Raw genomic sequence first — 15,032 nt, forward strand, 5'->3', positions numbered from 1 at the left:
AGCTGGTTGATGATCCTTCCAGTTTGCTTTCTGAATCTGATCTTTCGTCGTCCAAAGGTATATCATTTTTCCCATTTGCCTTAATATTTTGGAGTAAACAGCTTGTTAACATACCAGATTTCATTTCCTGTCTTCTTCTTTTCCGATTGGCCCGCCTGCAGGCTTGCGTCTTATTAATTTTCTGATCTTTACTAGAGGTCGTAGTTGAGTTGCGGGGATGACAGGGTACAATCTCATCATCTTTATTGCATTCAGTCTAATTTGTTCAGATTTCTTGGACTTTTTTGGGGGATGTTGGGTGCAAGTCTTTCAACAGGACAAGTGGAACCAATAACAGGATCAACAATCACCACAGAGTTTCTGATTTTGTCAATTTAAATAACATCCTGAGCATCGTTGTCGTTAACCATGACCTGATGCGTTGTCTTAACGTTTTTCATAAGGATGTTTAAGTATTGACTGTGCACTTGAGTCTGAGAGTAGATGTTATCACATAATGCTATCAGAATTTTAAGGGCAAAATGCAAAAGATTGAGCGATGGGGTGGATATACTGATAGTTGGGACATTTATATTGTCAGATTCGCTAATTTCTCTCGCGGACCCTTCATGGTTCAAAGTATTGTTTGCTACCTCTTCTTCACTTCCTATATTAGTTAGCATTTCAGGGATACTAGTGGGGAGAAACCTAGAAGGGGTACTGGATAATCTGTCCGATTCTTGTTGTATGCTCTGTTCTTTCATATTACCAGCATTATTAAGGTCACGTGCCACTTGACTCAAGTTGTTATTACATTGCTCAGTAGCACGTTGGTTGGATCCACATAGACGATAACACAAATCCAGCAATGAGTTATCGTCTATGGCCCAAAAGATGGAACAGATGCTACGCTCAGATTACCAGAACCTTCCTAATCATGCACCTAGGCAGTCATTTTTTGAAAGTTTTCATCCTTTGTGATATTATCGAGTTTAAAGAAATCTGTTATTTGAATGGGTGATCTTCCAGGTAGTATGGTTGATTTCTTCGGTCCTTTATTTCTCTCATCTTTATCACCACTAGTCGGGGAGTCACTACACTGAGACTACACTGAGAGGCAGTGTTAGATTTGGTTATTTTACCATAAGGTTGTTTTTTACGTAAGTTACTCCTTACTCCTCCCTTTCGCTTTTCCGGGCAATGGTGAAAGTGGAGGCACCAGTCAGGACCAGTTCAAAAAGCCACCCCGTGCAAAGGGTCAGAGGGGCAACAGGAGTAGGCAAACAACAACAATCTTTTAAAGATGTAGGGAATTTACAAGACAGTAAAATGGTCTCTTATATGAAGCAGTTCTGAATAAGAATATGGCGGACCATCAGGGGAGGGAAGTACTCACGTCTCACGAACCTCGTCGAACAACGTCTAATACTCTGCAACTCACTCCGCTACACGCTCCGCATGAGTTGATAAAGAGTAAAGAGTCCGGCAAGAGTGGCGCTGCAATGGACAGCAAGAACAGACTCCACAATCCTCCTGGCTCCCTCTAACACTCTGCAACTCACTCTGCTACACGCTCTGCGTGTGCGGCTGAGTTGATAAAGAGTAAAGAGTCCGGGAAGAGCGGTGCTGCAATGGACAGCAAGAACAGACTCCACAATCCTCCTGGCTCCGTCTAACACTCTGCAACTCACTCCGCAATGTGTTTTTATACATTGCCCTATGAAATCCCATCTTGTTCCTAGGCCATGGGTGCTTTTAAAGCCCCCTTGTTGGGCCTAGAATGATTGAACAAACTACATATATTTTAGAGAGTATGCAGGTCGCAGCTGCAGTTAAGGGAAGACATATTGCAATAGTTACCCCGGTTGCCTCAATGATAGAGCTAGATTAATTGATTTAATTTAACAATAGGCTTTATGACACAGTGGTATTTCCCTTTTTTATTAGGCAACACTCACTGCAAACTAAAGGTTGAGCGATTGGAAACTGATGCTTTAGAAAGACTTGCAGGCAAGATATTGTTGAATGCTACTGTCATTCTTACACAATTGTATAGGTGTTGCAAAATACATTATTTTTTGATGGGCCACACAGACTCAGGTATGATATGGCAAAAGACATTATTTTTTGATGGGCCACACAGACTCAGGTATGATATGATATCTTCTGCCTAAACTCCACACTCTGGAACCTCACCCCAGATTCTACCTTAACATTCTTGTTGTCATGGAGCAGGTCTGGAATGTAAGAGCATAGCACCCAGGAGATACAACATATCTCCTTTCCTTATAACACACAATTCTACAATGTATACCTTCTTCCCTACTTTTTAACTTTATACAATATTCAGATGCCACAACAGAGCCTCCTCACTCATGCTACACCATGCGCATATAAACACACCTGTCAAATACAAAATAACACAAAACCTCTCTCAAGTTCTCTCAAGTTCTACACTTGCCTGTTCTCTAATCTCACCATGCCACTCAACACTTATTTAACCCCTCACCTGAGGACCATACTTGACATGCTTCTTATCCTTCAGCTTCTCAAAGCACACCCCCAACACATACCATCTCGCAATCACAACTTTCTTGACATGTTTTATCTTGTCGTACCTTTCCTCAGCCTTCTCTTTCATACACATCTCTCTATCCCTTATATCGCTCCCAGTCATACCCTTTATGCAGTACCTTTTTAGTCAAGGAGGGCACATTTGAGTATTCACCTTCCTCCCACTTATTAGCATGAAAGGAACATTTGTCATGGTATGCAGCACATAGCACAATAGCGTAACTCTTTCACACATCTCTGCCTTCCATGTCTATGCAATACCCTCAGCCACCCACACATCATCCAACAGACACCTTTTACACTTTGCACAGCCACATTTTGTTTGTGGATGATACAATGTTGTTCTCTTATGTTGTTTTATCCCATTAAAAAAACTGTATACAAACTCCTGTGAATTGGGCACCATTGTCAGTTAAAATGCTACTAGGAATCCCCTTCCTCACTAATATGTCAGTCAGAAATATTTCAATACTCCCAACTGTAGTCTTCCTCACCACTTTCACGTCAACCCATCTGTGAACGTTTGACCCCACACAAAGCTCTGAAATGTTTCTAGTCCCCAAACACATCTTAAGGGTTGTTTCTCTATCACTGAATATCTGCGTTTAGCTCCTTTCAAAACCCTTGATGCATGCGCGATGATTAAATCGCCTCCATCGTTCCTCACTTGGTATAATATAGCACCCAAATCTGTATCGCTTGCATCCATGGTGATAATGGTCTTATTAAAATGGCCAGACTGACCTAGTTATTTTACTAAGTGATTGCAGCTTTTATGGCCTTGAATTCTGTTTCAAATTGGTCATCCCATTGAAATTATGCTTTCCTCCTCAACATTTCCCTCATCCCTTGTACTTTTTTGGAAATTGAAACACCCATTAGTGAGATATGAATGATGTGTATTTCTTTGATTTTGGATGCAATTCAATCTGACTCAAAAATCCTCACATGTTCAGCACCAAACACCACACAATCAGCCAACTCGCTCCAATCCAAGCACAACCTCACATCCCCATTTCCCTTTTTGGCCACCACTAAAAGCAATAACCACTCTACTGCTCCAGTGCACTCTACTATTCCATCATCACATAACCTTCTCAGCTATTTCGCTGCAGTCTCCATCAATGCAACAAGTATTGGCCCAAGTTTCATCACAAAAGGTGTTGCATCATCCTTTATGATAATTATGTGAACCATCCCTTTCAATTTCCCATTCTTGCTTCAGACCATCTTAGTTCTTGCAGTCTCATATCATAACTTCCTGTCACCGTTAAAACCTGCTCACACTTGTGAGGATCTAACCTTGGCTTGAGCCTGTGCTGTTCCTTCCAACTGACCAGTGCCACTCCCTTCCGTGTCACATAGACCTTACCTATAAATTGCCTCCCTTTGAACTCTAAGTTGGCCATAAATTAGCACAGGATATCAATTTTCAACAGCAATAGGGTTCTCATCCTCACTATCACAATCCTCACACACTACACTTAATGGGAATATGTCAGCTCCACCAACATCTTCACTGTCATCTGAGTTGCCATCACTTCCCCCATCATTTACCACATTAACAATCTTCTTATTGACTCTGGAATTCTTGCAGTACTTTCAAAAGTGTCCTATATGTTGCACGTATTGCTCATTCGTTTTATGCCTGGACAATTTGATGTCCCAACAAGTGTACTTTACTTCCACATCTGTAACACATTTTTCTTGGGGTAATCCGTAACTCCCTCGATAACTGTTCTCTTTAACACTTTCCTTCCTGAATTTCCTTTACAACAATTGTTCTCTTTGCCCGAATGCTTGTGTCTACCTTTGCAACATCTTTGCCACTCTCCTTCTCAGGTGTTTTTGACTTCACCAGTTTTGCTAAACAACTTGGAGAGTGCTCAACTCTCTTAGCTAAAGCAAGTACTTCATCTAAAGAGGGGTCGTATTTCTGCCATAGTTCCTCCCCAATCTTGAATTGATTTCCCTTCACAAAAAGTGGTCGCTAATGTGCTTGTCAAATGTGTCTCCAACATTTTCTAGAGCTGTTACACAACCCTCAACAGATTTCCCAGGAATTTGTTCAAGCATATCAAAGTTATAGCATTCCAGGATAGTGCTAACTTTTGGATTAAAGTGCTTGTCCAGTTTTTGTAACGTATATTCACTTGGGCTTTCACTCGCACTCTCACCATCATCTATTTCAGGTAGGGTTTTGAATATTCCTTGACCGTAATATGCCAGAAATGCATGGCTAAGGATACCTTTCTGTCAACCACGACATTCCCTCCATTAGTTCCTTTCAAATAGTGCAGGATTCATTTTTTCCATGTCACCCATTTTATCTTGTTGGTACCAGGGTGTGCCATGATCAAAGCAGGACCTGTGAAATTCTGCATCCTGCAGTCTGATAGTATGGGATTCTGTCTAAGTGTTTATAACATCTGGGTTCTTTCAGTTGAACAAGAAATAGATGATGTAGTCGTGCTTATAACAGTTGCATGTCTTCAGTTGACCAAAAAATGTGCTCCCCACGCATACATTGAAATGTTTCCACACAGAATATTGGGACAAGGATGAGTGATCTCACAACTCCTTCCCTCTCCACCCACTTCATCACTCTCTCTGCTCCAACGTTCCTGTCATAAGATGCTTTACTCGCATCCTTGAAAGGTCACGATCAGTGCTCTGCAGCTCTGGTTTGTCGCACTGGGCCATCTGTATATCTGAGTTCTGTTCCTCCAAGCCCCATGAATGCCACTCTCAGCGATGCTCTCATACCCCAGAATGGTCCTTTCCCTCTTCGGCTGTCAGGTGGCTTATACATCACAGCCACGGCGCAGCACTAGAAACACGAGTAGCATGAAGCCACCTCATCAAGGCACAGGAGCACAAGAAACCCTCCTCTGCAAGTGGACCTTCAGATGACACCCTGTCCTATTCCTTTACATATTCTCGTCTGCAGGGGCTTGGTCCGAAAATCCATCCTTGTCACCAATATGTTATGATGGACCGCACTGACTCAGTTAAGGTTGGTTTAAACTACTTTAGTAAGTATCTTCTAACATGCCCCTGCTCCAGGTTATTCACTGCTCTTCACACCTTCAAAACTGTCTAGCCTCCACACTCTAGAACCTTCACCATTCCTGTTGCCACAGAGCAGGTCTGGAATGTAAGAGCATAACAAACAGAATATACAGCAAAGATGTAACGATTCTGACACAAAGATAATTTTAAGGGTATGAGGTTTGGAAATGTTATAAATACGTTTTATGTAAATTGATATGGTGTTTTTTTGTATTGTCAATGATGTTCATTTGTATATGTGCACGCTCTTATTGTTCATACCTTCACCAGCCAACTTACCACATTAGTAATTCATTGTATCTTTTTGGTAGCAATGCCTGCTCTCTGTTATTTTTCTTTTGGTCCATTCCTTTGTATGTTGTAACAAAAGGGGGAGCCCTACAGGCGGGACTTTAGGCTAGGTACAAGTATGTATAACTGGGGGAATGGTAGCCGCCGAAAGAATTAAACCATTCTTGAATTATAAAATGTTGTATTGATTACAAGGAACTTATGTAAGCTTGAGCTTACCAATTACGGAAGCGGACTGCTGTTCGACTGAGACGGAGGTCGGGCCACGGTGAATAATGTGGCTACAGGTGGTCGAAAACTGTCCAAATAGATGGGACTTGTGAGCTGATGTGGTGGAGGCTCCAGTAAAATAAAAGAGGCAAACCTCTAAAAAAATGGCTTCTGGAGAGTGCAATCTGGTATAGGCTGGAAGAGTAAGCAAGCCTGTTGTTGGCTGCTGAAGACGTGAGCCTACCTCCAATAGACTGGTGAGGGAAGCATGGTAAACTGCTGCCGTTTAAATATTAGGAACCAATTGTTTTTAAGAATGGTTTTCATGAAGAAAGTAAACTCCTATTAAATCCAATATTGTTTTCCACTCCTATCCTAGAATGTATGCTTAGTGGGATGTGGGAAAACCTGGATTTGAATATTGTCTCCATTCCTTGATTACACATGATGACAATGATTTTTCTTTGTGTATATATGTTGTCTACTTGATCCTCACTTACAATACATGTAAATAAACACATGTCCCCTAAATTAAGGGGTTTATAACAGTTGTTATGATTTATTTGAAAAAACCTGTTATCTCTATAAAATGTGAGCAAAATTTGAAATACTTGCATGCTGGGAATAGGGTGATTACTCCTAACACCTTTACAGTTCCTTGTAATCAAAACAACATTCTATAATTCAAAAATGTTTTAATTCTTTTGGCGGCTTCCATCCCCCCAGTTATACATACCATTCCTTTGTATAGCAAACCCATGAGGCAGGACTAAAATGGCTGTTGCGCAAACCTGGCCTCACTTTGAGCCTAACCATGCTTCCTCCATTGCTTTTTAGGCTGGTTTATACTGGTCCTTTCCTTGCTAGTTCTCCTGGCCCTCTCGGCTGGCTTTGACACAGTCGACAATCACACACTACTCTCCTTGAACACAACATGGACGTCTCTGCCATTATAATGACATGATTCACATCCTGCCTCTCTGGCAAACACCAGATGCAGATAGGCTTCCTCAGTTTTTCTGTCACTTATGGGGTCCTTCAGAGTTTCAGGTGCTCCATGCTCATATTTAACCTGTGTGTGGAACATCTGAGCTCAAACCCTTACATGACCGCAATGTTATGATGCACCACTATGCAGATAATACACCGTTATTTCTAAAGGTTGTTACAGGGATCCTCGTACGTAGTCAGCAATATACTAGACGTAATCCAAAAAGGAACATACACAAGGCAAGAAGTAACGCTGTTTAATACAGCTTGGCAATCACAAATCAAACATCACAGTGGAAGAGAACTGATTGATGATAGCTGACAAAACCACCCACTATGGTCAAATATTTTATAGAGTTATAACATTATTTGCATAATGGGAAATAGTTGCCATTAGTGCTTCAGGTTATTGAACATCCTACTAAGTGGATTGGAGGGACCATGTCAGTCCTCTATAGCTAGAAATATGTTAGTTGAAGATGATTGGAGCAAACAGTCCTGTCTCCCCCTTTGTTCATCACCTCCCCTGTGGTGCCACATCCCTTCCCGTTCCACCGAATGAATTAATTTTAATATTTGCCATTGGTTAGCAAACATAAAAAAATACAAGACATCCTGAGCAGGTGTGAAGGGAGATATTTGCATGGCATCCAACCAATAAGGGGCTTTGTGGACATCATCTAAGACACAATATACTTCTTGCCTTTTGGGGACACCAAAACTCAATTTCTGATTGGCTCTTCCTGGAATGCTCCTTCATCCCACATCCTTCCTCCCAGACCCACCTGCCAAAGGGTGATATGAAACCTCTGATGGTGCTGTGAGTGTGCCTAACCAAACATATTCTTGTGAATTGAATTCCCCCTGGTCTCAGAATGAGCCTGTAACCCTAGCTTGCTGACCTTGTATGAATCAGCTGGTTACATTCCCAGTGACTGCTGTCTCCTGGGAATGGTCTGTGTAACCGGATGTGATCTACTTACCTGTGGTTTTTACCTGACACTGACGGTGCGGTGACACCCCACGTAATAAGCCACCATATATATCTCGTACCTTTACACCACACAACCAGAGCCCCTCATGTACCCCCACCCCAATCTTGTCCCCTGGCTTCTTGGGCTGCATGTGTACCGTAGACACCTTTATTACAGGTGTCAATATCTTGTCCCATGTATGGTGGGCCACCTCCTGTTCTCATTATTCCCGCAGCTGGTAGGTATGCCTTCCTGTAGAGGGCTGTATAAGCACCTTCACTACATTCCCCCCTTCAATCGATCTATTGATCAACAATCTTTGTGCCCACCATTGCTTTGCTCACTGTTTTGGACATCCATAACCTTGTTACCCTATCCATGTCCACTCCCTCTTCTTTGTACACATCCAAGGTAGAACCTATTACCATGCAGTCCCGCCCATCTAAAGAACATGTTACCTAAAAGGCATCATATTCTTTCGCATTCGGTGGTGACACTGCAAATACCACTTGCACTGGATCTTCACCATCATTCATTCCAGGGTGCTGGACCTCTTTTTTGCTACCCTCCTTCCTCCCATCAATAGCAGACATTATATAGCAAACGTTTTTCCTGCTGCAATTACAGTTTTTTAGAATCAACTGACCTGCTCAGAAGATGACAAGCATCAAGGAGAGCATGAGGACAGTTATCTTGAATATTACAGCAAGCCACTTTGGTACCCATTCAAACAATGAGTTCAGCAAACTGTTTGATGTGGTATCGTGTGTCTCTTTGGTCATTCTCTCGTGTAGTGTGTGGATCTCCTCTATGCCTCCATGAGCATCCCATTGGTGGCATAATTGGGAGGTATCACCCAGGAGCAAATGCTGCCTATTTTGTGGCAGACCCCGCCCTCCATCACTGTCATCATGTTCAAGACAAATTTGTTTTGAAGTGCTACCAAATGTATGGCATGGAGTTCCTTACTGCATTCAAGCCTTTCTCGGTTGCATTTTCCAGCTGTAGCACCTCATACCTGGTTATCTGCAGCCACTTCACATTAGTGGCTGCTTGCACCCCCAGAAAGTAGCAGTGAGTCAAAAAAGACAGATACTTTGCTGAATAGCCTGAAGTGATGAGGAATGGCATCCAGGGTTTGTGAAGATTCTTCTAATACACAGTTGATGCTTTTTTCTCCTTCTGGTCAATATTCTCTCCTGTCTTCCCGTTGCCCTTCGCTGTCTCACCATCTTCCTTTGCTGAAATGTAGATGGGTGGTTGTTCAATGGTAACAAATCTACTCGAGGCATGAGAAAAGCAGGGTTGTGGAGAGTGACAAGGGCACGCACTCCTCCTCAATCTGGAGGAAACTGAGCATATACTTTTGTTTCGCAGGCCTACCAATGATCCATCACTATCGCCATCCCATTCTGCAGTGCTATGATGCTCATCGTCTTCTCGCAGCCAGTGTTCACCCCTACTGCAGTTTTCCGTGCTACATTGAAACACACGGTGGTTTATGTCTCTCATCTATCCAAGTCAAAGCATGTATATGCGCATTCCACACTGCCTAAGATCTGTTGTTTATTTTTCTCAACACCCCTTCATCAAATCTCACTAACCCCTCTGCGCAACACTGCACCATACCTTTTTCCCATTTTCCATTCTGAAACAACAAATCCGGTATTTTCATCAGGGGTCTGGTGTGGCACCATGAGATATATGCCCTGTGAAACTTTTGCAGTACACCCTACTGTGTGTCATGAACAACTGCTCCCCCTGACATGCTAACTCTGTGACATACTCAAGTATTATGTGCTTTGTGGCTTGTTTTGTGACCATACTCAATAACTCTATAATATTTATCAGTGAATACTTCTTTCCCTTTATCTATCCAATGGACCTCTTGCAACAGCCCATGAGCCTTACATAACGACAGCTGCATTAGACATCCCTCCTCTCCTGTGCCATTAGTCTTTTCTCATCCTACACATTTCATCTCATCATGCCAAACCTTCCCGGATGCCGTTTCTCCTCCACACCAAATGTTTCTTAAAAGTTTTCTATACTAAATATAATTCTTTCGTTGTTCATATTTTTTTTCATTCTCTTTAGGCATGGCGCCATACTTTTTATGTGATAGAAACCAGAAGAGAAAGAAACACAGCAGAAAAATACAAAACAATCCTATCCCTATTAATGACACATCTTTTGGACATTATCTTCCATTCACCAAAATGTTTGTATGCCCAATGTTCTCTTCTTCTATGGGGCTCCTGTAAAAACTCATGGCAGAAAAAAGTGTTTGTGAGAGCTGATTAAGTTGGTCCCCTCTCTTCCTCTCCGAAGGGAGCAATGATGTTGTCTCTGTGAATTATCAAAATGTTGATCCATGCTCTTCTTTCTTTAATTGATTAGTTCACTCAGTAATTCAGCATGTTGTACCGGGGACCCGTCACTCCTCCTGAACCCCCTTCTCTCACAGCGGGCCAGTCCAGAATGTATGGTGGATGTGACATGATCAGAGTCCGAGAAAATGTTTCCTACATGTCCCTCTGTCATGCGTAGTGTACTTATCAACTCCACCAATTCTGCTGCCTGCGCTGAGCAATGCGAAGGTGGACTCATTTGGGAGGCAATCTGAAATCTCCCTTCCTTATAGTACACCACCGCAGTACCAGTGTGTCTTCTTCCTGTATTTGAGTCTGTGCTCTAGAACCAGTCATTGAAGACCATATCCCCTCCCTCTATCTCTTCTTCCCTTACCTGAATGTTCCCTTCCAGTCTGTTCATATATGCTGCTGAATCATGCATATAATCCCCTTGTTCCGCAAGCTCTGCTATGAACATTGCTGGGTTCACCACATGACACCTCACTAGCTCAATCACTGGGTTTGTCAATATAATGTCAGAACCTGAGGACCTGCGTGGTGAGTGTACTTTTAGATTTATCCACCTTGGCAAAAAGAGGGTGCTCCATGTACAAAACCACTGGGCAGATCATGGTGATTGTAACAGCCTTTTCTATCACCACCACTGCAGCCAAAAGTGTGTTATGCTCACATGGTATCCACTGGGGCACCACACGATACTAGATGGAGGTCTAAGTGCTGGACCCCTCTCTGCTTGGTTATGTGCCAGACGTTGGGTAGCGCCTATAACAGGAGAATGGAGGGTTAAGATACTGGTTCTGCGATGGGTGGACTCCCTCCTTCCTCTTGTCCAAATCCCCTCCCTTGGAGTTATTGCTCACCTTAGGTTTTTGTGCGTTGAACTCTCTGTCCTGCGTCTCTGTGCAGGGGCGCGTGGTTGGTGCAGGCGTTCCCTGGACCTAGTTGCTTCACTGGTCTGTGTGCCCTTATGTCGGGTCCAGACCGGCTATGACTCCAACTCTGCTTGCTGTCTTCCAGGTGAGTCATAATGTCTTTTCTGTCTTTATTCTGTCTCTTTCTTTCCCTCCATTTTCTCTGTCTTCTTGGCGTCTTGCTCCACTATGCTGTTCCCTAACAATGTCTCTTTTTTTTTCAAAGGGATGGTTGCGATCTTCGAGTTTCCGCGCTGATAGTGAAGACCATGGTGAGTTATTGATGCGCGGAGCGCTGCACTGTTTATTGGTGTTGATTGCTAACCAGTGTTCTCTTCTCTTCTTTGTACAGGTTGTGGTGATGTTCCAGAGTGATGAGCGATCGAAGTGCTGCTTGCCCAGGTAAGTGCTTTGTTAATGCTGACCTTGTTCATTCTCCCTTGCAGGTCGTGGCAAAACCTGAAGATGGGCGAGGTAGGAGAAGCGCAGGACTCGCTGCTTGCCCAGGTAAGAATTGTTATTAATGCTGTCCTTGTTTCTTTACCTTTGCAGGTTGAGGCGAACTCCGGAGATGAGCGAGGTAAGCGAAGAGCAGGATGGATTCAAGACCGTTTACTTCACAGGTAAGTGTTCTTGCTTGCTAATGCTGTTCTTGTTCTTCCAGGTTAAAATGGAATCCGGATCTAGTGCTTTAGGATCGGGCCACCGGAGAAGCAGATGAGCAGGAGCGGGACACGCTGAGCGTTGCGCTTCAGGGGTGCAGAATAACGCAAAGAAGGTTCTGCTGTTTGGGTGTGGTTTAAATAGCCCTGGTAAAGTAGTTCCAGGCCCAGCCACACCCAAAACACTGGACCGCATGGCTTGGTTCTAAAGAACTGAGCTGTGTTATAGGCCTTCATGTTGGATTAAGGTCCAAAACTCGTATTGCTTTATTCCTGACAATGAGCCTGGCACCGAAGGTGCCAGGACTGACTCCATGTATGTTTCTGATGGCGTAGTTTTAAGGCCCTTGGGGCCAGTGTGAAGGGCTTTAGCCCCACTGCTACCATGGGGCTGTTATACCTGAGGTGGTCAGTGGCATGGATCGTGACAGCACTCCCCCCTAAGGCCCCTCTCAAGGTATTTCCTCCATCTGGCCCTGGTTTGTTCAGATGGTTCGGATGAAATCGTCTTACCAGGCGTGGCGCATGGACTTGCTTGCTAGTCTCCCATGTCCTGTCCTGAGGGCTGTATCCCTTCCAGTACGCTAAGGAGTAAAACTTGGAGCTGGTGAGTTTAGAATCTAGGATGTCTTTGACTTCAAATTCGGATTCTCTGTTAACCAATACCGGATTTGGTGGTGCTTTGACCCGAGTTCCAGGCTGAACAGGTTTCAAGAGTGACACGTGGAATACAGGATGGATCTGCATATTTGGTGGTACAGCTACTTTTACTGCCACAGGATTTATAATAGCCTTGATGGTATAGGGCCCTAGATATCTGGGACAAAGTGTTCAAGTTCCTCTTATGGGCACATGCCAGACGCCAACCAGACTTCATCTCCGACTTGGTAGTCTGGGGCTTTTCTTCAGTGTTGATCAGAGAATCTTTTCTGTCTTTCTTTGGCTTGGATCAAGTGTTCTGCTGCCTTTGTGAAGGCTTTAGTGATGGGTGTATGTAAAGTCTTCACCAAGGGCATTCCCAAGGCCATGGGGGTATCTAATTCTGAAGTACGTGGGTGCCTTCTGTATACAGTATAGAATGGACTCTGTTTGGTACTGGTGTGTAGCGAGTTGTTGTAGGCATATTCGGCTATCCACAGCACATCCTTCCAGCTTTCTTCCACTTGATGTAACATGCACCGTAGGCATTGCTCTAGTCTCTGATTCATCTGCTCCGTTTGGCCATCAGTTTGGGGATGGTAGCTAGTGGACAGACGAATATCGATTTGGGCAATTGCACAACTCTTCCTCCAGAAGTTATACACAAACGGACTCCCTCGGTCAGAAATCAGGACAGAGCGGAAACCATGTAATCGTACGATTTGCTCTAAAAACACCTTTGCCAGACTGGATTTGTTTGGTAGACCCTTATGCGGAATGAAATGGGCCATTTTAGAGAATAGCTCAACAACCACTAGGATAGTGTTGAACCTTTGACAGGGAGGCAGATCTGTGATGAAATCGAGGTAGAGTGTGTGCCAAGGTGCATGTGAAATTTCCAGGGGTTGAAGAAGGCCCGCAGGTCTTTGTTTCTGGGATTTATTCTGTGCCCAAATGCCACATGACAGAATAAACTGTGTAATGTCCTTTCGCCAGGTCGGCCCCCAATAATTTCTTTTCACCTTGGCTAGGGTTTTGGCAATTCCTGGATGTCCTTTATCAGGGGGTTGTGATAACCAGAAATGACTTGTTCTTGCAGTGCCTTATTCGGTAGATATAAACGCCCTCTGAAACACGGGAGTTGGTTCTTTGTTGTGTAATGTTCACCTTGAGTGGTCCAGTCTTGTAGAGCCTCGGTGTTCATTAGGTGCTGAATTTCCTTTTGGAGTTCGTCCAGAGATAATGTTGTTATAGGTCCTAGTAGTTTGTGACCTTGAATAATGGCCACTGGGTCTGGAGTTTAATATGCGTTCTCATCAATACCCATGCAGGATAAGGCGTCGGCTTTTCCATTCTGGAATACAAGTCAGCACGTGATTATGTAATCATATTCTGCGAAGAATAAAGCCCATTGGAGTTGACGGGATGATTGAGCCTTTGCCGTCTTGAGGTATTGTAGGGTGCGATGGTCGGTGATTACTGTGATGGTATGTCTGGCGCCTAGGAGGTAATGCCGCCAAGCCTTAAAGGCTGCCTTGATCGCTAGGAGTTCCTTGTCTGTTATTGCATAGTTAAGTTCAGGTGTAGTAAATTTTCATTACCAAAAGGCTGCAGGATGTAACTGGCCTGTTTCGAGATCCCTTTGGGAAAGAACAGCCCCTATTGCTATGCTGGAGGCATCTGTTTCATCTACATATGGGAGATCTGGGCGGGTGTGTCGTAGCACCGGGGCTGAGGTAAATCTATTTTTGAGTTCCTGGAAGGCCTTCTCCGCCTCTTCTGTCCATTGGAACAGTTTGTTGTTTTTTCATAATAAAGAAGTGATCGGGTACACAATCTGGGAGAAACCCGGGATGACTCGGAGATACAAGTTCGCAAAGCCAAGAATACTTTTTACACCTTTGACTAAAGACAGTGATAGCCAGCTAAGGATGGCGTCTACTTTGTGCATATCCATCCGGACGCCTCTGGGATTGAGGACAAAACCAATGAACTCGGCTTCGGTGACATGGAACGAGCAGTTTTCAAGTTTGGCGTATAGCTGGTGCTGTCAGAGTTTTGCAAGGACTCAGCAAACGTGCCTGACATGGTCCTATTTAGAAGAGGAGTACATCAAGATGTGGTCGATGTAAACTAGGGCACATACGTCGATCAATTCCCGTAGTACATCCTTCATGAAGTACTGGAATGCGGCAGGAGCATTGCAAAGCCCAAAGGGCATCACCTGATATTCGTACAGCCCATACTTAGTACGAAAGGCGGTCTTCCATTCGTCTCCTTCCTTTACACGCACCAAAGGGTATGCCCCACTGAGGTCCAATTTGGTGTGAATTTGAGCATCCTTGACTTGGTCCA

Source organism: Ambystoma mexicanum, chromosome 10 (genome assembly GCF_040938575.1).
Source record: "Ambystoma mexicanum isolate Mex_15411 chromosome 10, UKY_AmexF1_1, whole genome shotgun sequence".
In the NCBI taxonomy this organism is placed as follows: domain Eukaryota; kingdom Metazoa; phylum Chordata; class Amphibia; order Caudata; family Ambystomatidae; genus Ambystoma; species Ambystoma mexicanum.